We start from the raw sequence: 26408 nt of genomic DNA on the forward strand, positions 1-26408 counted from the left end.
GAGTCAGCAGTTTGCCAATCACCTCCACCCCAAAGGGAGCATTTAACCTGTAGCTTACAGGAAAAGGGAAATTAGCTAAATAAGATGAAAATCAACACAACAATAAGTATTGTGATCCTGATTTAGCAAAGCAGGTAAGCACATGAGTGCTTTAAGTACTTAAGTAGCCCTATTTCAAAGCAAATGGGACTACTTGCAGGCTTTATGTTAAGCACATGTTTAAGTGCTTTGCTGAAATCATTAATTCAATCTGGTACCAACTTGTGTAGATGAGAAAATGGAAATATATATTTATATTCATGTCAGGAATGTAAAATTCTAGTAGGTTATTCTATGATAGTAAGTAGTCACAAAAATTAAGCATAATTTATAATGTAAGAAGCAGTAATTAAAGATTCATATTACAGAGTTTTTGCTATGCTATGTGCACCTAGTACTGTACACGATGAATTATTATCAATAATTAAACTAAACTATAGTTGTAAAATTCTCAAAGTATATTTTGTGGTATATAACTATTGCTTTTTGTGTATGAGAATTCACAAAATTCAGCAAATTGTAATGAGTCAGTCTGCCACTAGTGCAAATTGGTGAGGATCAACTGTATTTGCACTGCATTGGACTATCTAAATTGGATTTGATAGTGGCAAGTAGTGCAAGCTGATATGAAATGAAAATGAATAAAGCCTTCACTATGAATCAGTTAATCGGTATATGGCTTCATTCCCTTTGCTGTACACCTCTGACTGCAAGATAAAGTAATCATGATTGTTTATCATTCTCTATAAAGCAAGAGAAACAGATGAAAACTTCAACATGTCTTTTGTTGTTTCATGTTGTATACAATATAACTAATAAAGAATAACTTGGTTCTGACATTTGAAAGCTACAGTTGTAGTGTTAGACTTAATTTAACTTAGATTTATGATTGATATGGTATAAATCAGAATGTCTTGGTAATAATAAAATATATAGAAATGTTTGCTTTAATTGGAGTTACCCTTATAAATCCATCATGTGTCAATGGCACAGTAAATCTCATATCTTTGTAGCAGGGAGAACCATTTCATGATACTGTGTTTTTTAATTGAAAATTCATTGCTGTCCATGCATTCTTTCTTCTTGTCATAAGTGTCTGCACAATGAATCATTTGATGGCTATCATAAAGATAGTTAAAGTCAGCATTACAACTGCTATGGAATCATGCTAGTATGAAATAAATGTAGTCATCTGTTATGGTACTGTGGTTTTGTACAATAACATCCTATATTCTTTGTGTTGCTAGAACTTTTATGGGATTGCCTTGGAAGTGTTACTCAGGGAGTGGGAGAAAAGATCAGCTTCGTGGGTCATTGTTAATGAACAGTGCAGTTGAGCAGTATAATTGCTGACATTCAGGAAGCCTAGCTGAACGGTGGAGAAAAGACTGCAGACAAGCATTTTGGAGAGAGTATGCTGCTTAGACCATAAGTTTCAACCAGTGAAGGGCCACTACTTCAGTTAAGAAGTATAAACTTAAATATAGACTGGTTATTAAGGATCAAAGGCAGTTTTATGTGAGACATGTAGAATGTCTTTGTTTCTACAAGAGGATGAGGGCTTGAGCTGAAGTCTCTGGCAAGTGAAAATTCCAGATGGAATAGACAAAGAGTAAGAAGATGGAAGCATATAGGATGGAATTGAATAGTGTGTTTGGAGGCATACAACTAGACACCCTAGTCAAGGTAATACTGCGACAGCTGGAGCACCACTCAGAAGAAGAGAAAATAAAATGTGTATCCATCTCAATTCTGTGCATAGGTCACCAATGCCAATTTAATGGGATAGCTATTCCATGTGAAGGGCCCACCTTTTGTGAGAGGTGGTCATTCCAGTGCCCAACTTGTAGTACACGTTCCTGAAGCAGGCACTAAAGCAGAAGGAAAAATACAGCCTTCAGCCATGACACAGCACTGAAAAGCATCCTTACTTAATGAACGTCTGTAAAGCTACAGCAAGTTAAAGTGCACCACCTAAAATTTTGACCTAGACATCCTGGTAGATAATGGAATGATCAGTGAAGAAAAGGAAAGTATTGAAAGGGACAAGAGGCAAGTGATCCTGATCTGTGAGTCCTTGGTGACAGCCTGACAGAGCCATGCCCTCAGAACAGGGGAGAATCTGCTCTTTTCCTTATGTGTGTTCAAGCTTACAGATTTGACAAACAAAGAGCAAATAGCGTCCTGAAAAAGTCTGAGAAATTTCCTTTTATTGTAGCTGCTTATTTACTAGAACTGGTCACAATTTTTCAACCACCAAGGTTTTTGTAAAAAAATGGCTTTTTCTGAAAATAGAATTTTTTTGCAACATATTGTACATGTCAATACATTTTTAATGAAAATGCTCACTGGTTTTTTATGTTTTTGTTTATAATTTTTCTTTTCCCTTACCGCCTTCTCTCCTTTCTTGCTTTCTCCCCCCTCCTCCCAAATCATATTTGAAAAATGAGGTTTTATTTTGAAAATGACTGGAGGGGTGAGGAATAAAGAAAGAGAACCTGAAAAATGGGAGAAGAGAGGGAATCAATGATTTACTGATGAAATATTTCAAAAACACCAAAAGCTAGTCCATTTTGAATCCTGTCAAATGAGAACAACTTCAAAATTTTCACAAAATTCTTTTTCTACGTTTGACAATCTCTATTTACTTTTCCGGAAAAAAAATTACAGTATTCCATTAAGTGTGGTGTCTTTCAGGATGTCCTAGCCTTCTTCCACACATGTCAACATTTTCAAACTTAAAGTTAGGCACCCAAATCCATACTTTTAGGGTATGTCTGCACTATGATGTAAGCCCAGGGTTAGTGGGTCTCAAGTTAAGGTCCTGGGTTAGCGCAATTGCAGCGTAGACACAAAGGAGGTTAGGCTTGAGGCCAGGCTCAAGTGCAGGCTTACATTGCAATGTAGACATACCGTAAGGCACCTGAAAAAGTGACTTGATGTTTCACAGGTGTTGAGCCCATCTGCAGGTTTCATTCTACAATCTTTCAATGTAAAGTGTAAGGCCAATAAATGGCCAGTATATCTTGAAGTGGACTGTTCAAAGATTTTTATAGCGAAAACAAAACATATATTGGAAAAGCAACAGAAATAGTGTGATATGGTAATGAAATAAAAACAAATATGTTTTTTGACAGATGCATTGCATCATGGACTGGAGAGGTGGTAGCTTCTGTAGGGCCCTGGAGACATCATACCTAGAATATTGCATATAATTCTATGTACCTCATGCCCAAAATTGTTTATTGACAGGAATGCTGAGAAAAACAGTGAAAATTACTAAAACAGAAAGATTGATTTATTAAGAATAAAATAGCTAAGTATGTTCTGGCTAACAGATGATTGAGGTGGTAGATATGAAAATCATGTAGAAGTATTTGAAGGGTATAAATGTTAAGAAGGGAGAAGAATTGTTCATACTGGTTCAAGCAACTAATGAATGAAGTTAAGGAAAGGAAAATGTAATCTAGCTAGGAGGAAAAATGTCCCAACTGTAAAATTTTTAGATTCTAGAATATTTTGACAATGAAAGCACCTTTGTTAGTCACTTAGGGTACGTCTATACCCAGCCGCTAGTTCGGCGGCTGGCAATCGAACTTCTGGGTTCGACTTATCGCGTCTTGTCTGGACGCGATAAGTCGAACCCGGAAGTGCTCGCCGTCGACTGCGGTACTTCAGCTCGGCGAGAGGAGTACCGCGAAGTCGACGGGGGAGCCTGCCTGCCGCGTGTGGACCAAGGTAAGTTCGAACTAAGGTACTTCGAATTTCAGCTACGTTATTCACGTAGCTGAAGTTGCGTACCTTAGTTCGATTTGGGGGTTTAGTGTAGACCAAGCCTTAGATGACTAGACCAAACAGTATAGAATATACTGGAGGGAATGAAGCAGACTTTGCTAAATGTCTTAATTTTATTCTTCAACTTCTTTTATTCTAAGATCAAAAGGCAATATTAGCTAAGTGAGTTTTCAAAGTTTTCATAAAGGAGAACTGGATACTTAAATTCAGTCAGTCCCATAGAGCCATTAGTGAACAAATGTTTTGAGAACTACAGCACGTACACCTCAAAACTTTCATAAGCAAGTTAAGAGCTTTATTGTAACTTGTGCTAATGAGAATTTTTGTAATGTTGCATCACAAATTTTCCTTTTAGTGACGAGATAAGCTCTTTTTACAGTGTAGAGGGATTATGTTGAATTCACCAATGTGGATGGTCTTTTGTTTGAAATAAGAAACTAATCCTGTAATTCACGGTACGCCCAAACTATTCCTTGCTTCAGTGGAAGAGCAGGGTGCATAAGGAATGGGGGCACAGGCCCCAAACAGCTAGCCTGATTTAGAGCCAGATGATGGTCCTGTGACGGTTCTCGGTACCCCAGGGCTTTCATAGATTCATAGATTCTAGGACTGGAAGGGACCTCGAGAGGTCATCGAGTCCAGTCTCCTGCCCGCATGGCAGGACCAAATACTGTCTAGACCATCCCTGATAGACATTTATCTAACCTACTCTTAAATATCTCCAGAGATGGAGATTCCACAACCTCCCTAGGCAATTTATTCCAGTGTTTAACCACCCTGACAGGAACTTTTTCCTAATGTCCAACCTAGACCTCCCTTGCTACAGTTTAAGCCCATTGTTTCTTGTTCTATCCTTAGAGGCTAAAGTGAACAAGTTTTCTCCCTCCTCCTTATGACACCCTTTTAGATACCTGAAAACTATCATGTCCCCTCTCAGTCTTCTCTTTTCCAAACTAAACAAACTCAATTCTTTCAGCCTTCCTTCATAGGTTATGTTCTCAAGACCTTTAATCATTCTTGTTGCTCTTCTCTGGACCCTCTTCAATTTCTCCACATCTTTCTTGAAATGCGGTGCCCAGAACTGGACACAATACTCCATCTGAGGCCTAACCAGCGCAGAGTAGAGCGGAAGAATGACTTCTCGTGTCTTGCTCACAACACACCTGTTAATACATCCCAGAATCACGTTTGCTTTTTTTGCAACAGCATCACACTGTTGACTCATATTTAGCTTGTGGTCCACTATAACCCCTAGATCACTTTCTGCCGTACTCCTTCCTAGACAGTCTCTTCCCATTCTGTATGTGTGAAACTGATTTTTCCTTCTTAAGTGGAACACTTTGCATTTGTCTTTGTTAAACTTCATTCTGTTTACCTCAGACCATTTCTCCAATTTGTCCAGATCATTTTGAATTATGACCCTGTCCTTCAAAGCAGTTGCAATCCGTCCCAGTTTGGTATCATCCGCAAACTTAATAAGCGTACTTTCTATGCCAATATCTAAGTCGTTAATGAAGATATTGAACAGAGCCGGTCCCAAAACAGACCCCTGCGGAACCCCACTTGTTATGCCTTTCCAGCAGGATTGGGAACCATTAATAACAACTCTTTGAGTACGGTTATCCTGCCAATTATGCACTCACTTTATAGTAGCCCCATCTAAATTGTATTTGCCTAGTTTATCAATAAGAATATCATGCGAGACCGTATCAGATGCCTTACTAAAGTCTAGGTATACCACATCCACAGCTTCTCCCTTATCCACAAGACTCATTATCCTATCAAAGAAAGCTGTCGGTTTGGTTTGACACGATTTGTTCTTTACAAATCCATGCTGGCTATTGCCTATCACCTTACCACCTTCCAAGTGTTTGCAGATGATTTCCTTAATTACTTGCTCCATTATCTTCCCTGGCACAGAAGTTAAACTAACTGGTCTGTAGTTTCCAGGGTTGTTTTTATTTCCCTTTTTATAGATGGGCACTATATTTGCCCTTTTCCAGTCTTCTGGAATCTCTCCCGTCTCCCATGATTTCCCAGAGATAATAGCTAGAGGCTCAGATACCTCCTCCATTAGGTCCTTGAGTATTCTAGGATGCATTTCATCAGGCCCTGGTGACTTGCAGGCATGTAACTTTTCTAAGTGATTTTTAACTTGTTCTTTTTTATTTTATCTGCTAAACCTACCCCCTTCCTATTAGCATTCACTAGGTTAGGCGTTCCTTCAGACTTCTCGGTGAAGACCGAAACAAAGAAGTCATTAAGCATCTCTGCCATTTCCAAGTTTCCTGTTACTGTTTCTCCCTCTTCACTGAGCAGTGGGCCTACCCTGTCTTTGGTCTTCCTCTTGCTTCTAATGTATTGATAAAAAGTCTTCTTGTTTCCCTTTATTCCTGTAGCTAGTTTGAGCTCATTTTGTGCCTTTGCCTTTCTAATCTTGCCCCTGCATTCCTGTGTTGTTTGCCTTTGAGTCCTTTTTATTTTGTAGATCATGCAAGATCTCCTGGTTAAGGCAAGGTGGTCTCTTGCCACATTTTCTATCTTTCCTAACCAGCGGAATAGCTTGCTTTTGGGCCCTTAATAGTGTCCCTTTGAAAAACTGCCAACTCTCCTCAGTTGTTTTTCCCCTCAGTCTTGATTCCCGTGGGACCTTACCTATCAGCTCTCTGAGCTTACCAAAATCCGCCTTCCTGAATCCATTGTCTCTATTTTGCTGTACTCCCTTCTACCCTTCCTTAGAATTGCAAACTATGATTTCATGGTCACTTTCAACCAAACTGCCTTCTTTGAATCACCTTGTTACTCCCCTGCCTCCATCAAGAGGATGCTTAACTGTGTGTCAGCTCCCTGAGACCACGAGTTTGTTAGCCACCTAAACAATCTCCTGTGAGCTAAGCCGCCCCTTCCTTTGCCTTGCAGATTAACAATAGGTGTACACTAGTCCCCGAGCCCTTAGAAGTGTTCCCCTGTAGTGTCCAGCCCCTTATCCACAGAACACTTGCAGAAATACCAGGTCTGCTGCTTTCCCCAAGGGAACAGTGTGCACATCAGCTTAAATGATTCATCTCCGTATCAGCTTCTTGTGTAATACCACAGCACTGAGATTTATTTGTAGTGTAAACAACAAGTTTATTATCAAAGGTTCAAGAGATACAGAGAAAGGATAATGAAAACAAAAGGGTTACATATAAAACAAAATCATAAAATGATTTCTAAATACTAAACTTAACAGACTAACCTTGTCTATAAAGAAATTTACTTCACCCAAATGTCCTTTGCAGCATTTCAGCCAAGGTTGGTTGTGATAGCAATGCCTGATTACTTCCTAGGGGCAGGATAAAGGGGTGTATTCCTTACCTTCTCCTTGTATTCCCCAAAGTTCATTGTTTGTAGCCAGAATCAGGATAACCCCTGCATTATTCTCTGATGTGCTCTCCCCTGTCGATTTTATATCCCCCGCCCCATTGACTTTGTATGTAAATGCGGCTTCCCGTGTGTTGGCTTACAATACTTAATTTACATGTCTACACAGAGACAGGTGAATACACATCTTTGGCAGAAAACCTGTTTGTCAACTCTCTTGACATAGACCTTAGCAACATACACCTCTACCCCAATGTAACGTGACCCGATATAACGCGATAAAGCAGCGCTCGGGGGGGTGCGGGGGGAGGGTTGCGGGACTGCAGCCGCGCGCTCCGGCGGATCAAAGTAAGTTCGATATAACGCTGTTTCACCTATAACATGGTAAGATTTTTTTGGCTCCTGAGGACAGCGTTATATTGGGGTAGAGGTATATTTTCGGTATACATACATAACTCCTTGCATAGCGTCTGTACATACATTTCACAATGATGTAATGACCTGCATGACCCCGGCTTTCATTTAAGACCTCACATGATATTATTTGGTGAAACAGAATGTACATAGCAGGATCAGGATTTTCTTGTAACCCCTTGCCAATTGGCATTGAAGATTTTCTTAGGGTCACAAGTCCTCTTTGAGTGCTTTGAGAGGGTTGCCATTGATTTTAGGGGGGCCAGGATTTATGCTTAAGAGTCCATTTAAAAAAAAAAAGTAAAGATTTAAAATGAAATATTATACTGAATAAAAGCACAAGAAAAGAATATTCATGGAATTTCTTGTCAAATAAAAATTGAAAGAAATAAACAACTTATCTATTAAGAGGTTATGGTTTCACACTTATTTGAAACCTCTCAGCATCATTGAGCCCACATGCACCAGCCAAATGCATCTCCATTATGCAGAATTTCTCCTAATATTGTGCCAATTAAGTAACAGACATTGGTGTTCACTGTCATTAGATGAAATTCAGCTCCTTGGGCGATGTACCTATTAAGCAGACTTCCTAATTAAAAATGTCTTGATTAAATGGAATGGACTGTACTATATTAAGCTTCTGTGTGTGCACTAAATCTTTCTTAAGATCCATAGGCTTACTGTGTTTCACTTATTTTTTAGATATACTAAAATGTTCTTACTAGGCAAGTAGCTTGTTTTATCACCATTGTTTTTTGTCTCTGAAATGTGTTTATCCATTATAGCTCATTATAAGAAGGTTGCTTAATACAGTAAAAAAAATCTCCATTTTGAATGGAGTGAGTGAAATTCTATTGCTATCCATTACTCAAAACTTGTTATATTAAGTTGTCTTTGCTTGAACATGTAATTGTAAGAAACTTCACTAATCGTAATTCAAAATAGTACCCAGAGCTCAAAAATCTTAGCAGTACCTGCTAAACCAAGGGTGAAGAATACTTGCGATGCCACACACACCTATGCCATGCCCTGTTCCTGCCACCCTCAAGAGCCCCCCACGTGCAATTCAAATGATTAAAAATGTAGTGCATTACTTTTCTAACTTATTTACCTCCTCCCCTTTATTCTGTTTTTCTGTTCCTATGTTGTTTTCTACCTTTTCCACCTGTATTTTCTACTTCTCATCTCCCATTTCTCCTCCCACATTCATACTGTTTGATGCCTTATCTCTTTTCTAACTTATCCCATAAACCCCTTTTTCTTTTCCCCCCTCCACTCCTCAGATCCTGAACACACACACACAGCCTTTTAAATCTTACCAGCACAATACATCTAACATCTACCCAATCCCTCCCTTCCATTCCCTTCTGCACAATTTCTATTGAGAATTACTATTTAACAAATTATAGAACCAGGCAAGTCACTGGCTTCATCACTTACCAGCTCTGGTCTTCCTCTGAAGTTTCAGGAAGGTTTTATCTTGTTTATTCACATGGATTATGAAATTTTTAAGATGTAAACTCCTGTTAACCTGGTGTGCAACACTTCTGAACAGGACAGTCTCCGTTCACTAAGGCTGTAGTGCAACTGCCATTGCTACTAGGATGCCACAACAGTTTATCTAGATTTGGAATCAGCTGAAAATGTAGCTTGTTTATTCTGTACCAAGCACCTTGATCAGTCTCAACTGCATGTGATTTTGAGTTGCAGCTAAATCCAGGAACAAAAGCTGGTTTTGGCTAATATATTTCCTCATCCAGTTCTAATTTGATTAAATTCTGGGAAGACCATCAGTTGTCCAAGCACCACAGTTTGAATACTGTGGGTCTAACTGTTAAGACTTGGGTTCCATTCCCAGCTCTGCCACAAACTTCACATGGGATTGTGGGCAATCTTAGTTTCTTAATTTCTCTTTCCTCATTTACTACCATTAAAAAATGGGAGTTCTTTACTTCACTAAATAATGGTTATGAATTGCAGATAATAACAGCTAGTGGGAAAAGGTAAGAATAAAACTGCTGACTCCTAACCTTGTGCACATTCTACTAGGCCAGTGGTTTTCAATCTTTTTTCATTTGCAAACCCCTAAAATTTTTTGAATGTAGGTGCATAGTCCTTTGGAAATCTTAGACATAGTCTGAGGCCCCCAGGTTGAAAACCACTGTCCTAGACCCTGGAGGCATTGCAGAGGGAAAGGTATCAGAAGAATTGTGATCTCTTATTTCTGGAAACTTTTGGAACGTTGTCCAGGCTAGCACAACGAAATTCAAGGGACTAGGCAGTTCACTGTGAAGCTACGTAAGTACTGCATGCATACATAGAACGCCATTTCTTAGGTGCACATTTAGGTCTGAACCTGCAAAGATCTACACTCATTTTAACTTAATGCATTTGAGTTGTACCATTGAACTCAATGGGATGTGATAACTCACATGTTTAAAGATAAAAATGTGCATACTTTTTTGCAGAATTGGGTCCTTGAACTATATTGCATGTGTTCAGTATGTGATTTTTCAAACACCCAGGAGTCAGGTTTTGGTTTGACAGTTTCCTCTGGACTAAGTATGTGGCCTTATCACTGAGGACTTCTTCTTTGCCAAGCTGTAACTTTCAAACCTCAGCTGCAGGATCGTACCAAAAACCCAAAACTAAACCGCCTTCAAGAATTTCTTAAAATGGGAAAGATTGTGGGGTTTTTTCCTTCCCTTAGTTCCTCATCTCAGTAAAATAATTTTTGGGGGGGGGGGATGAGGGGAACGTTTGAGCGATCACCTTTGAGTAGAGACCAAGCCTGGAAAATTTTAGCCCTAAACGTGACTGCTTCACAGTTAAGAACATCTGAAAAAAAATTGGTGCTGGTGTTTTCTAATTACAGTTTTGAGACTTTATGTAGCAGTCACTCCAGGAAGACTGATGTAAGCCTTTATTCAGCAAAGTACTTTACTTTGGAGCCAGTGAGAACTTGAAGTCAGTTGGACTACTAATGTGCTTAAATGCTTTGCTGAATTGGTCATAATACCTGATCGTTTGAAATAAAATCAAATTCAAAGTAATTATTTAATAGTTTGTTAGGAGGAGATATTGAGAGAGGTCCCACAGGAGTATCTTCTTGGTTCAGTTCTATTTATTAATTCATTTAGTGTCTTGGAATACAGTGAAGAATGTTTGGTCTAATCAACTTCTGGACAGTACAAAGCTGGAAAGGATTGCAGATACATAGGAGGCTAGGATTAAAATAGAGTACGGTTGTGATGCCTTGGGAAATGGCCTGATGTAAATAATATAAGGTTCAATAAAGAAAAACAAAGTGGTTCAGTTACTGTAGGAGGGAATAATCAAATTTACAAATATTGGGTGACAGAATAGAGAGAGGTAAATAGGTGTCCCCTAGGGTCTGTACTGGGACCAGTGCTATTTAAACTAATCATAAATGATCTGGACAAAGGGGTAAACACTGAGGTTGCAAAATTTGCAGATGATACAAAACTACTCAAGATAGTTAAGTCCCAAGCAGACGACGAAGAGTTACAAAAGGATCTCTCAAAACTGGGTGACTGTGCAACAAAATGGCAGATGAAATTCAGTGTAGATAAATGCAAAGTAATGCACATTGGAAAACATAATCCCAACTATACATATAAAACGATAGGGTCTAAATTTACTGTTATCTCTCAAGAAAGAGATCTTGGAGTCATTGTGGATAGTTCTCTGAAAACGTCCACTCAAAGGGAATCATTAAGAAAGGGATAGATAATAAGACAGAAAATATCATATTGCCTCTATATAAAGCCATGTTACGCCCACATCCGAATACTGCATGCAGATGTTGTCGCCCCATCTCAAAAAAGATATATTGGCATTAGAAAAGGGCAACAAAAATGATTAGGGGTATGGAACAGCTTCCATATGAGGAGAGATTAATAAGACTGGGACTTTTCAGCTTGGAAAAGAGACAACTAAGGGGGGGATATGATAGAGGACTATAAAATCATGACTGGTGTGGAGAAAGTAAATAAGGAAAAGTTATTTACTCCTCCTCAGAACACAAGAACTAGGGGGTCACCAAATGAAAGTAATAGGCAGCAGGTTTAAAACAAACAAAAGGAAATATTTTTTCACACAACACACAGTCAACCTGTGGAATTCCTTGCCAGAGGATGTTGTGAAGGTCAAGACTACAACAGGGTTCAAAAAAGAACTAGATAAATTCATGGAGGATAGGTCCATCAATGGCTTTTAGCCAGGATGGGCAGGGATGGTGTCCTTGGCCTCTGTTTGCCAGAAACTGGGAGTGGGCTACAGTGGATGATTCATTCCCTCTGGGGTACCTGGCAATGGCCACTGTCAGAAGACAGGATACTGGGCTAGATGGACCTTTGGTCTGACCCAGAATGGCTGTTCTTATGTTCTTAGTGGCTAGGAAATAGTACCACAGGCATGGGTCTGGAGGTTGTAGTGGAGGTTAAACTGTGTGGGAAGAAGGAAGCAAATGCCTTATTGAGTTGTACTAACAGGTGTTTCATGAGTAACAGAATCAAATTGTAATTTGTAATTATTGTAATAATCACTGTAATTATTCCACTATACCCGTGACTGGGTAGGTCACACTCGGAGTCCTGTGTTCTGTTCTGGCCACTACATTCCAAAAAGACAAACGGATTGGAGAGAGATCAAAAGGTCAGCACCAGAAATGGTAAAAGATTTAGAAAATAAGACCACCTAGGAAAGGTTAAGTGTGGGGCATTTTCAGTCAAGAGAAAAGATATCTGTGGGGAGGCATAACTATTAAATATGTAAATAGATGTTGTAAAAAGAACAAGTATCAATATCTTTCTCAAAATACTTTATATATGGCTTCTGTTTCTTGTGTAATAAACTATGACTGACTTCTATTCTCTGGTCTTTCTCCCCCTTTTTTTCTGGGGTATTAGGTTTCTTGGACTTGGCCCTCAAATTGTCCAGGTTCAATCTGTTGTTGATTGTGCGATATTTTATTCGTGAGATTCTGTGGGTTTTGACCAAAAAGAGAGAGATTTCATACTCAAGTTGCATAAAGATATAGGACAGAAATGTCCGTCCCTGCTTTCACCAAATATTTTTTTAATAGAAGAGAAGCTTCCTGACTTTTGATTGCGTACCTGCAAATGTAATGATGTTGGGAAAGAAACCCTGCTCTGTTGGTATTGAATCTCAGGTTGCTGTTTTGCTTGTCTTACTATTTTGGCCTCTTGGTAGCACAAAAAATTAATGTTATGTCCTCCCTGTCATGGCCACCTCAGCAGAGTCTGATATGTCTCCCCCAAACCCCACATACATTAAGCTATTTCCCGTTTTCAGTCTCAATATGAATGGTACCCAACTTTCTAAGAATCTTACAAGCAGTCTACTTTTTTGCTCCTTCCATTAAACTGAGCACACAACTATTATATAAAGAAACTGATTTTTCCACAAATTCTACCTAGTATAAATCTAAATTACATACTTTATTTGATAATACACTTGTTGACATTTGATTACTTTCTTTAAGCCTGGTTGCATCGAGATGTCCATTGCTATAATCTGTTTTTACAGCAGATCAGTTTTACATTCCAAGTTTGTAACTGTGGATGTCTTTTCTCTCCTTTAGGCATTTATTATCTATTTTCTGCTTCACTAATAGCTGTATAAAGCCCAGCATGGCTTTGCTTTATGAGGCACAGACCAGATGATTGGCATAATAAGGAAATTAGAATTGGCCAACCAACCAGCAGTTGGTAGCTCCTTTTGCAGTTGTTTTTGAAAGGGGAGAAAGCCAACAGCTCCTAAAACTGGTGGCAGTTGAAGTAGTCTGCCACTGCTTCCCAGTCCCTGCTGCTGCTTCTGTCTTTGAAGTGAGTGGGAAAAGCTGTGGAAGGAGAATGGCTTCTTTCTTGTTCCTACAGCTGATACCTCTGCCTCCTGAAGAAGAAGGGAGAGGTCCTAGAGAAGAAATGTAGTTGCTGCCGGCCATGTCTCCCCAGTCTTTGCCATTAGGGGAAATAAAAAAAAGGGGGGGGGGGAAGGGTAAAATGAAAAGTTATGTTAGGAGTTTTTTGTTTTTTATTATAGGGTGTTCATATAAATATATTGGCTTAAACTACCAGTGTTCTCCCCTCCTCCCCCGAAGAAAAACTCACGCTTGAGTCACTCATCAATTGTTAGAGAAGTTTATGCCTGGGATTATGGACACTAAAGAACACAAATCAATAATTCAGAAATAAAGGACAGTGTCTAAAGGCACATCTCTGTTTCAAAAATAACTGGGCTGTAATATATTTGCTAAATTGAATTGCTGCTTTCATACTGGAGTAATTTTGTTTTTAAACGTGCTGAAATACTTACCTGGTTTTAACATGTAGACAAATGTATAGAATTGAGCTTTCATTTGAAACCTGCAATTGTGAAAATACCTTGGAATGCTACTACCACAGGAACCAAACTAGAGTAGGACTATTGCGTCCACGGTTGGTATCCGAATACAGGAAAATTCAGACCTTCATTTTATCCCTAATTTGGTTCCTTGTGGGTATCCCATCAGTGGGACTGTACTTTTGTTCCAAGTCTGGAGATGTTACAAATTCAGCAGCACTAGTGTTGGGCTGTCCATGAACAAGTAATGAGATCTCAAAGCTTTCCTCTTTTTCACATGTTAGTACTGAACTTGCTTACATTGTATTAATAGTATTAATTATTAAAGATCTAATATGCTGCTATAGGTTTACAAGGCATTTCACTGTAAATGATAATATGGAGACATAAATTAGAGCAAGACACTTTCCCTATCCTGAAAAGCTTATTCAATAGAAAAGACAAAGGCCAATAGATGAATTAAGAGAGAGCTGTGGATTATTAGTGGTTAGTGTGTATGGGTGGCTTTATTGAGTACTTTTTTGGTTCCTTTTTCACTTGTTTTCAGTATTTCCCCTTATATCAACAGCATTTGAAGGCACGTGTATTTGAATTATACATTTGGGATTCTTTTATACTCTAAGGCTAAATTCAAACCCAGTGTGTTTGATTGTAACTTTTATTGTTGCTTGTCCTTTGTATAGACATCATACAATTCTCCTGGAAGCAGCTTTAGAGAGAGAAATCTGATTTGATAAGCCATTCGTCTTCATAATAATTTTTAATGTGGCATGGCTCAATGCATCATTTGAACTTTTTGATGCAACTTTATTTAATGTCGTACCCAAAACAAGGGTAAGGAAGGATGGGGTGGGAGTGGGGGAATTCCTTCAAAAAGAAGTACAAGTTGGGGGAAAGAATACTAACAGACAATGATTAATTAGAATGTGGTACATGATGAGGTTTCTGTATCTTCTGTTGGTTTGAAATGAGTGCCACATGGACAGAAATAGTGTGGTAGATCACCTTCCTAACTTACTGAACCATGATAGCAGGAAATAACTTACCATGGGGAGTTTACCTGGCTAACCACAACCTTTCACTAATATGTGTATTGTGTCCTCACACACACACATTCTGAAAAAAACCCCAAAAAACAAAACTCATATGTCACTGATGGGAAAGTGAAGGGAAATTTTGTCTTAATTTGTATGTAGGAGACCATGTCAACATTTGCATGATCTTCCCCCAATTACAGAATGAATACAAAATATTTCATAGACGTTTAAGAAATTATTTCATAATTTTTTTAGAAATATAAGTTGGCTTTGGAAATGCTTAGCTTCCCCACTACTAAATGTTTACCAAAAATATATTTTGGGTATATTTCTTAAAATAGGAAATAGTCAAATAAAGGTTTAAATAGATTTTCTTTTTTTAATTTTGAACTTTGAGTTGGAGTCCAGTAGCATCATTAGGTTCCTTTTAAAAGTTTTAAGGCTAGAAGGGACCATTGGATCATGTACTCTGACCTACTTTGTAACACAGGATGTAGACTTTCACCCAGTAACTCCTCTATTGTGGACAATAACTTGTTTGACTAAAGCATATCTTTCAGAAAGGTGTCCAGCCTTGATTTGAAGATTTCAAGAGGTGGAGAATTACCACTTTGCTTGGTACTTTGTTCCAATGGAACAAATTAAATTCAATAAAGACAAGTGCAAAGCACTACATGTAGATAGGAAAAATCAACTGCACATAAACAAAATGGAGACTAATAGACTAGGCATCAATACTGCAGACAAGGATCTGTGGGTTTCAGTGGATCACAAATTTATTGTGTGATGTTGCAAAAAGGCAAATATAATTTCAGAAAGATGTGAAGAAATTGGAGAGAGTCCATCAGAGAACAACCAAAATGATAAAATGTTTAGTTAACATAACTTATGAGGAAAGGTCGAAAGAATTGGGCATGTTTAGTCTAGAGAAGAGAAGGCTGAATGGGGACATGGTGATCAACTCTGTCAAAATCTGTGAAGAAGATGGTGATCAGTTGTTTTCCAATTCCAGCAAGTAAGGGACAAGAAGTAATTGGCTTAGTTTGCAGTAAGGGAGATTGGCTATTGGAAATTGTTTCCTAACTATAAGGATAGGTAAACACTGGAACAGGCTTGCAAGGGAGGTTGTGGAATCTCCATCACTGGAGGGTTTTAAGGACAGGTTAGAAAACACCTGTCAGAGATGATCTTTTTGTACTTAATCCTGCCTCATCACAAAGTGATGGACTATGTGACCTCTTCCAGCTCTACATTTTTGTGATTCTGTTAATTTAATTTTTACCTTATTTCTAATTTGAATTTGTTTCACTTTGACCTGCAATCATTGGTTCTTGTTATGCCTTTCTTGGGCACATTAAAGATCCCTTTAATACTCTTTGTTTTCTTCCGGAGAAGGTACTTAGACACTGTTATCAAGTCACCTCTCAATCTTCTTTTTGATACACTAAACAGATTCAGCTCCTTAAGGCATTTTTTATCCCTCAGATCATTTTTGTGTCTTTCTGCACCCTCTCCAATTTTCCAGTATCCTTTGCGAAATGTGGACACAATAACTCTGTGCAGTACTCCAGTATTGGTCTCACTGAGGCCAAATACAGGAGTAAAATCACCTCCCTATGTTTATTCTCCTGTTATGTATCCAAGGGTGTCATGAGCCCTTTTTGCCAAAGCGTCGCTCTTGGAGCCCATGTAAAGTGGTTTGTCTACTATGACCTCTAACGCCTTTCAAGGGTACAGTCCCCCATTCTGAAGGTGTAGCCTGCATTCTTTGTTTCTAGATCAATAACCTTGCATTTGGAAGTATTAATACACATTTTGCTTTTATATCTGCATGGTTTTTAATACACAGTCCAGAACGCTGAGAAATACGATTTGATGTAGCATACATTCACTAACTTATAGTGTGTCTAAAAAATTTGCTTCAACTTTTTAGTCACAGTCATGTTGATTGGGCCATAGAAGTGTCTAGAACATCCTCTAATTTGGATATTGCCCGTGATGTTCACTTTACTTATTAAAGTGAATGGGATCACTAGGGAGTAAGGTGATGAATCTGGCTCCCTGTTAGCAAGGTAGAATGACAGTGGCCAAATTAATGGGACTCCAGCCTGCCACTTGATAAGACTTGCCACGTGCCAGAACTTCCTCTTTCTTTGTCATCAGCAAGTTGCTTAGGTTCCAATAAATGTTTCATTTATTCAAGATAAATGAAACATTTATTGGAAAGTTGAATCATAGATGGCTAAAAACTAGCTTTTATTTATGTTGCAAGTATGAGTTTCAATAAGTCTTTTGTCATTTAAGCTGTACAGGTGTGGCTTTTGGCATGTAATTTTAAGCTCTTCGCTTTTTCTTCATGCAGTGAAGTGAAAACTTTTTTTCAGTAGTAAAAGTTCTTAATAGCTTTTTTCATCTTGTGTATTTATTTATTTATTTATTAAAACACTGAACTCTTTAAATCGCTTATATGCAGATGAGTTGTATTTGCATTAGGGGTCCAAATGGCCTCCATGAAGTTGATAATCTGGGGGTGGAAGTGAACTCACAATGCCACAGAGACAGGAAGATAGGAAGCAGGTTTTCTTCCTGGAACAGGTATTGTCACAGAGCTAACTGCATCTCTATCCCTTTTCTGCTCTCCGAGTGCACCCTCTGAGGCATAAGGCTTTTTACCTGTTCTGGACTGAAATTTTTATTTTTCCCACTCTTAGGCCAGGATTTGGGCACAACAGTTCCTGCCCACTGTTTATAACCAAATAGGCTTGACCAGATTCAGTTGCTTGCTTGAGTCTCTCTTCAGGAGCCTGTGATCAGCAGTGTTTTTAAAACAAGTGTATTTATTACCAAATGAAACAAAGGTTTAGAGAAAATTATTTCAAAACAAATAAATAGCCTATATACATAATTAGATTCATTTAATCTTATGCTTCACTACAAACTAAGTTAGATGGGCTTTCCTCTTAAGTTACAGGAAAAGAATAGAGTCAGGTTACATACTTTTAGGAATCCCAGCAGCTCTTGAGACTGAAGGCTGGTCTAACCCAGTGGTTCTCAACCAGGGTTCATGTACCCCTGGGAGTACGCAGAGGTCTTTCAGGGGGTACATCAGCTCATCTAGATATTTGCCTAGTTTCACAACTGGCTACATAAAAAGTACTAGCAAAGTCAGTACAAACTAAAATTTCGTACAGACAATGACTTGTTTATACTGCTCTATATACTATGCACTGAAATGTAAGTACAATATTTATATTGCAGTGATTTATTTCATAATTATATAGTAAAAATAAGAAAGTATGCAATTTTTCAGTAATAGTGTGCTGTGACACTTCCGTATTTTTATATCTATTTATTTTGTAAGCAAGTAGTTTTAAAATGAGGTGAAACTTGGGGGTACACAAGACAAATCAGACTTGTGAAAGGGGTACAGTAGTCTGGAAAGGTTGAGAGCCACTGGTCTAAACTACAAAGTTAGGTTGTCTTTAACTATATCACTCAGGGCTGTGAAAAATGTAATGCCCGGTGGAATGTAATTAAGCTGACCTGAGCCTTGTGGTAGACCCCGGTAAGTTGACGGAAGACCACCTCTCAGAAAGGTGGATTTAATACAGTGACGGAAGAACCCATGGTGCCGCCTTAGTGTTTCTAGTGTAGACACACCCTGAGTCTGTTTTCTCTCTTTCAGGGAAGTTAGGTTTTTCTAACCAACGTCCACCTCATGACCCAAACTGTCCAGTCTCCCTGTGTGACTTTGGCCCCTGGTTACCAGTCAACTTTGTTACAGTGTCTAGATTTTAAGTTTCTTTTCGCTCCCGTGTAGGTAGCTCCATTGAATAGCAGTTAGTTACTCCGTTCTTAATGGCTTGCCATCACTGATCTTCCGACAGTGGAGGAAACTGTATGTTCCCCTCTGACGTTCCAGTCCTCCATCTCAGAAATCCAGTATATAAGCTAAATATGGGGGGGTTAGAGATCAATATTCATTACCAAGCATCCCTGAGTTTATCACAGGCATCAACCCATTCATTACCCTGGATTTTAGTGGGATTGTGGGACTGTCTTACGTGATCTGCAGCAGATCTTGTTGCTGTCTTGAGTTTCTCTTTCTTGGGCTTCTTAAAACAGCACTGAGCCACTTGTGAGTCAGATAACACCCCTTCTTGTGGTCTGGTTTATTAAAGTAACATTGCAGTTCAAATGTCAACTTAAATCAGAACAAATCTTCTCCACTCTACAATTTCGTCAGCCTCGTGCTGGGTTTAACAGTTCTTTCCAAATCCCAGGTCCTGCTGCCTGGTGCTGTCTCAAGCCTCTTCCCTCGTAAGGCTTCTGCTGCTGCTCCTCATGACAGGTCACTCCAGCCAGGCCTTTTCATCTGATCCCCTTTTGGGTCTTCTGTGGGTCTGTCTCCCCTTTCTCACTGATGGAACAGACTCCCTCTTATAGGAAGTCCTGCCAATGGGCTATTCTAAGGTGATCCTGATCACCTGACCCACCACAGGTCCAAACCTAAATCTATCATCTGGGTCTAAGAAATTAAGCACATGTGGGCCAGGCCCAACTCCCTTTAAAAGGCCAGCCCACCCTGTAACCCCGATTATCCACTGTGTCCCCAAATCTCAGTGAGAATGGCAGGGGTAAGTGGTGTCACTACAGGAGGCTTTGATCTGCCCAACAAGAAAGTGGAGAAAATCTGGCACAGGCAAACAGAATTCTCTTTTTCACACTGCATGGTTTGGATTATGGTTCTCTGTGGTCTTAATAAAATTGCATCTTAAGCTATTTTGAACAATTAAGACATCTATATAATCAATCACATTGGTCAAAAAGGTAGGGGAAATTGTGAAAATGGTCAGGTTCCCTTCTCAAATTTCAGAGTTTTGGGAATAGCAATCAACGTGGGGCCGACTCTGGCAATCATCTTTATGGGTTTGACTCCAAGCCAAAGGATAATAGCCCAGTATCAGAAAGACTTGTCACAGAGAGCTTTTTATAAAAGGGAAGCTGTTCAGTTCCTGTATCAGTTTACTGTTAGATGAACTATTTCTGGGAAAAGATGGGTGATACAAAGCTATGTATTACAAACTCTTAACTTTTGGAGTGTTAAGCCCACATCAAGATAAAAAGTCCATATTGGTGTTGGGTTATGCTATCGTGTCACTCTGAGGGTAAAGTGTATATTGGGAATTTCTCGTTAAAATCCTATTTGGAAAGCCTTTTAGATTGAATGTTAGAATGTGGATTTTCCGAGCAGCCTAAAATTATTCCACTAAATAAAGACCAATTTAGTTAAACTCTCCAAAAGGTCGGCTGAAGTAGCCATGCAAAGGGAGGCCACTAGAGGGCTGATCATGGAGAAACACATACTAACAGAATTCCAGCCCCATTCTCCATATTTCAACTTAAAATATGAAAATGCAAACAAGAAACTATGCTTGAAATGTTTAATTTTCCTTAGTGACAAGTTTCTAAAAAAGATAAGAAAAAAAACTGACTCCAACACAGGAAGTCCTAGACTTCAATGATGGCGCGTGTGTGTTTGTTTTTTCTCTGAACACATATAAGCCAGTCATAGCAGTTGCAGAAGAAGCTGCTGAAGATTTTACTACAAAGACCTCTCCAAGCACTCAAATACTGCTTGCAGAAATCTGTGCTGAAAATCTAAAGACTGGACAAGAATTACTGCAGTCTATTAAAACTTTACTCTAAAAACTACTACTGCAAGAATTGTGGAGCGATTGAGGTGAGAAGATCTTCTCTCTAAAGGATTTTAAGGCCTCTGCTAGCAGAAAACTTCAAATTATTTAGAAATACTTTTGAATATTTTCATAACAAAACAGAAGACCTTTCCTCTTCAGGATATTTATTAATACCCTTAATTCCTTTCCTCCATTTACTGGTCTCTCTTTGGTTTGTTTTAATTTTCAGCTGTAGAGATGTGTGTATTTTCACTTTAAATTTGGGTATGAAGCCCTTTCTCCTCCCCTGTCTTCCCGCAGCCCCAAATTTGAGTATGAAATAATCTTCCCTCATAAGCTACAAATCTAATCACAATAATGCCAAAACAACATTCTACCAAACTATGGAAGATTTCCTGAATCTCCTCATTCTTCTGCTATCAGCAAATATCTTTGAAGCCCACTGGCAAATTATGTCCCTGACCCCCCTTTTAGTGCTTGTCCACATAGAAGATGATGACTTGCTATTGCTAGTGGTTGCTCTGTTAACTCAAATAGCAGAGGCCTGTGTGATGAATCTAAAGATTTCAACTCTGCTGATGACCCACATGGGCACACAATTAAACACTGACAAATTTTAAAAGTGCTTGTATACAAATGCAAAAAATCTAAATACTAAGATGGGGGAACATGAGTACCTGTTATTAAATGAGTATATTGATATACAATTCATCACAGAAACCTGATGAATTGATGGTAATCGATGGGACACGGTAATACCAGGGTACAAAATATATAGGAATGACAGCGTTGGGGGGTGGCCACTATAGGTGCAAGAAAGCATAGACTCAAATATAGTAAAAATCTTAAATGAATCAAACTGTACCACAGAATCTCTATGGCTAGAAATTCATGCCTGAATAATAAGAGTATAGCAATAGAAATATACTACCAACCACCTGACCAGGATGGTGATGGTTATTGTGAAATGCTCAGGGAGATTAGAGTTACTACAAAAACAGAAAACCCAGTAATAATGGGAGATTTAAACTATCCCCATATTGACTGGGAACATATAACTTCATTACGGGATGCAGAGAGACAATTTCTAGACACCATAAATGACTGCCTGGAGCAGCTAGTCCTGGAACCCACAAGGGAAGAGGCAGTTCTTGATTTAGTCCTAAATGGTGCACAGGGTTTTGTCTAAGAGATGTAGCTGAACAACTCTGTAATAGTCACTATAATATAATTAAATTTAACATCCTTGGGGGTGAGGGGATACTAAAGAAAACTACCACCGTTGCATTTAACTTCAAAAAGGGAAAGTATATAAAAATGAGGAGGCTAGTTAAATGGAAATTAAAGGAACAGTTGCAAAAGTGAAATGCCTATAAACTGCATGGAATCTTTTAAAAAGCACTATCATAGAGGCTCAAACAATTTGTATACCCCCAATAAAAAAAACAAAACTGTAAGAGGACCTAAAAAACACCACCCTGACTAAACAACAGAGTAAAAGAGGCGGTTAGAGACAAAAAGGTATCCTTTAAAAATTGGAAGTCAAATCCTGCTGAGAAAAATCTAAAGGAGCATAAACTCTGACAGGTCAAGTGTAAAAGTATAATTAGACAGCCCAAGAAATAATTTGAAGAGCAACTAGCAAAAGACACAAAAACTAATAGCAATTTTTTTTTTAAGTACATCAGAAGCAGGAAGTCTGCCAAAAAATCAGTGGGGCCATGGATGATGGAGGTGCTAAAGAAGCACTCTAAGAAGACAAGGCCATTGCAGAGCAGCTAAATGAATTCTTTGCATCAATCTTCATAGCAGAGTATGTGAAGGAGAGTCCCACACCTGAGCCATTCTTTTTAGATGACAAATTTGAGGAACTGCCCCAGATTGAGGTGCCAGTAGAGGAGGTTTTGGAACAAATCGATAAAATAAGCATTAAGTAATCAGGACCAGATGGTATTCATGCAGGAGGTCTGAAGTCGCTAAAATATGAAATTGCAGAAATAGCAACTCTGGTATATAACCTGTTACTTAAATCATCCTCTGTACTAGATAACAGGTGGATAGCTAATATGCCAATTAAAAAAAAAAAAAGGCTCAAGAGGCAATCCTGAGAGTACAGGCCGGTAAGCCTAACAGCACTAATAGGGAAACTGGTTGAAACTATAGAAAAGAACAGAATTATCAGACATATAGATAAACATGATATGTTGGGGATGAGTCAACACAACTACTGTAATGGGAAATCATGTCTCGCCAGTCTATTAAAATTCTTTGAGGGTGTAAGCAAACGTGGACAAAGGTGATTCAGTGGATACAGTGTATTTGGGCTTTCAGAAAACTTTTGAAAATGTCCCTCACCAAAGGCTCTTAAGCACACTAAGCAGTCCTGGGATAAGAAGAAAGGTCCTATCATGGATCACTAACTGGGTAAATAGAAGGGTCCCCCAAAGATCTGTACTGGGACAATACGCTGATCAGCATATTCATAAATGATCTGGAAAAAGTGGTAAACAGTGAGGTGGCAAAGTTTGCAGACAATACAAAATTACAGTCCAAAGCTGAGTGCAAAAAGTTACAAAGGGATTTCACAAAACTGGATGACCGGGCAAGAAAATGACAAGTGAAATTCAGTGTTGATAAAGGCAAAGTAATTCACATTGGAAAACATATTCCCTACTATACATATAAAATGATTGGGTCTAAATTAGCTGTTATCACTCAAGACAGAGATCTTGGAGTCATTGTGGATAGTTCTCTGAAAACATCTGCTCAATGTGCAGCAAAAAACTAACAATATTAGGAGCCATTAGGTAAGGAATAGATAATACGACAGAAAATATCTTAATTCCATTATATAAAACCATGGTACGCCCACATCTTGAATACTCCATGCAGTTCTGGTTGCCCCATCTCAAAAAAGAGATACTAGAATTGGAAAGAGTAGAACTAGAAAAAGAGAAGGCAAGAAAAATGATTAGGGGTATGGAACAGCTTTCATATGAGGAGAGATTAATAAGACTGGGACTTTTCAGCTTGGAAAAGAGACGACTAAGGGGGGATATGATAGAGGACTATAAAATCATGACTGGTGTGGAGAAAGTAAATGAGGAAGAGTTATTTACTCCTCAGAACACAAGAACTAGGGGTCACCAAATGAAATTAATAGGCAGCACGTTTAAAACAAACACAAGGAAGTACTTCACACAGTGCACAGTCAATTTATGGAGCTTGTTGCCAGGGGATGTTGTGAAGCCCAAAAATATAACTGGGTTAAAAAAAGAATTAGATAAGTTCATGGAGGATAGGTCCATCAGTGGCTATTAGCCATGATGGTCAGAGATGCAACAAATGCTTTGTGTCCCCCTAAACCTGTGATTGTTACAAGCAGGGGAATGGACAGCAGGGGCTGGATCACTCAATAACTTGCCCTGTTCTGTTCAATTTATCTGAAGTATCTGGCACCGACCATTATTGGAATACAGGATGCTGGGCTAAATGGACCATTGGTTCTGACCCAGTATGGCCGTTCTTATGTTAATATGATTCCACATGATGGAATTTCTGGTTTTTCTGTTTGATTTTTTTAAAAACCTAGGAAATCACACACACAAAAACTATGTTAAAAGAATATTTAGGTTGCGTAGTCAAGGATTGAAAAGTTAAGAAATGACAGAATTAAAGTTTCCTTTATAACATTAATTTGGCCCCTTTGAATGCATGCATTATGATACTGTCATTGCAAGATCAGACTATATTTTTTCTCCGGGAAGCCTGCCTGAACTGAATGGCTGGAACTGAGGAAATGGGTCAGGATTAAGTAGTAAAGGAAGCTGTTGCCTGTACGACCCCTGCCTCACTTGTTGCAAAAGTTGGAATGTGTGTAGTGAAATGAGGCAGGGGATTTCAGGAAGAGGAAGACTCTCATGGCTAAGGTATTTGAATGCTGCCCTGGAAAATTGGATTGTATCCCAGCCTCTGCCATTGAGTTCGTATGTGGTACTGGACAAGTCACTTAAACTAAAATTTTCACCGTTGGTAACTGTATTCTTCATTTTCTGGGTGCCCAGTTTGAGACATCTGAGGCCATGAGAAAATTAAAACAGGGTTTGGGCAATGTGCAGTAAGTCATTCATTGTGTGATCCCACACCTTATAAGGATAAAAAGGAATATTGAGTAACTACCCATTTAGTGAACATGGGCCTTCCTGTTCATTGAGTGATGCAGAAAAAACAGAATGTGATCATTTAATTTGACATTATGCATACACAAAAGGGGGCCGAATTAATGTTGCATGGGCAACCTTCATTATGCCATTTGCTAACTTTTGACTTTGTAACCTTCATATTTTACCATAATTACTTAAAATTTTGTATATGTATGTGTGTATGTGCATATATATAAAACGTTGGTATTTTCTAACATGATGCACACTTAAGTAAAGAATTGACAGATTTCAAGGAGGATGGATTTTTTTCAGTAGAATTGTTAATACATGGGCCTTCTCTCTCTTTGTTTAGTTTTTAAATACAATTAAAGGCTCCAGTTCAGCAAAGCACTTAGCAAGGCACTTAACTGGATGCTTGAATTGGGGCAAGAATTGATAAACTTGTATATTGTATGATGGCACATGCTAATACAAACAATATATTCACAATGTCTAATATTTATCTTCTAAACCTGGACAGGTCATGTTGCTTCTGTGATTTATTTTTATAAGTTGCAGAGTTACAGTATCCATATTTATTAGTAAGAGGTTTTTAACCTCTATTTTGCAAGATAATTTAGAACATTCCTCCCATATTATTAGAAAATTTAAAGAAATTGTATAAATAAATTATAAAATATAAATCCAGTAGATTTATTGTGGGAGCACATTCCCCTCATTCTCCAAGATATACAATGTACATCACTGAGCTCACTCGAGGACTATTTGTTTCTCATTCCCAAGTCATCAACACTTTATTCCGTCTCGGTGATTATTGGATCAGTTACTATTGCTGTACAGGTTTCAGTTATAGCTGAGCAGAAAAATGAAGAGTTCTAAGATATTTCAGAAAAAATATAAAGGAAAAAGTAAACTCTGGATAGACTAATGTTGATACAGTAGGTTGTCCCCAATTTATGGGGAAGTGCTTAAATAAAATCTAAGGGATGACCATCATAGGATCGTCACTTTTAAGAAAACCTTCAGACTCTTTACCAATTAGAAAAATATATATAATATAAAGAGAGGTGAATATTCATTACATGTTGGCAATTAGCCTCTGAAAATTTTTTATTAAAGAAAAAGCATATGAATGAGGTATAAGAGAGAGAACTTCATTCTTGGCAACTCAAGAAAGAATAAACTATAATTAATGATCTATTGGATAAATAAGGTGTATCTGTAATTTGCAACATTAATAAAATGTTCACCATTTTGTTATAGGATTGATAGAATTTGATTTTTATTTGATAATTTTGATGGACAATATAGATGTTTATTTTTAAGTATTTTTTTATTTGCCTCTATTTAAATGTTCACAGTTGTAGGAAATTATGGAGTGTATCGGATAATAGAGGGGGTCAGACAATAATTATTTAATGACAGTAGATATTGACAATCAAAAAGTTAAAGCTTTATAGCTGTTAAAATACAAATTGTCAACATCACATCAAAATATACAAAGTAAA

General features: G+C 38.2%; 1 long non-coding RNA gene across 3 annotated transcripts in view; it reads left to right on the top strand.

Moving 5' to 3' along the window:
- LOC101936647 (uncharacterized) overlaps positions 1 to 26408 on the top strand; it is a 182644-nt gene that overhangs the window by 3848 nt on the left and 152388 nt on the right. Inside the window, exon 3 of one of the 3 annotated variants that reach the window (XR_010594930.1) lies at positions 1287 to 25779. The exons of the other annotated variants lie outside the window; for them this stretch is intronic. This is a non-coding gene — a long non-coding RNA (uncharacterized LOC101936647). Of the gene's footprint in view, positions 1 to 1286; positions 25780 to 26408 lie in introns of those variants that run through there. 3 annotated transcript variants of the gene reach the window in all.

This window comes from Chrysemys picta, chromosome 1, assembly GCF_011386835.1.
Source record: "Chrysemys picta bellii isolate R12L10 chromosome 1, ASM1138683v2, whole genome shotgun sequence".
In the NCBI taxonomy this organism is placed as follows: domain Eukaryota; kingdom Metazoa; phylum Chordata; order Testudines; family Emydidae; genus Chrysemys; species Chrysemys picta.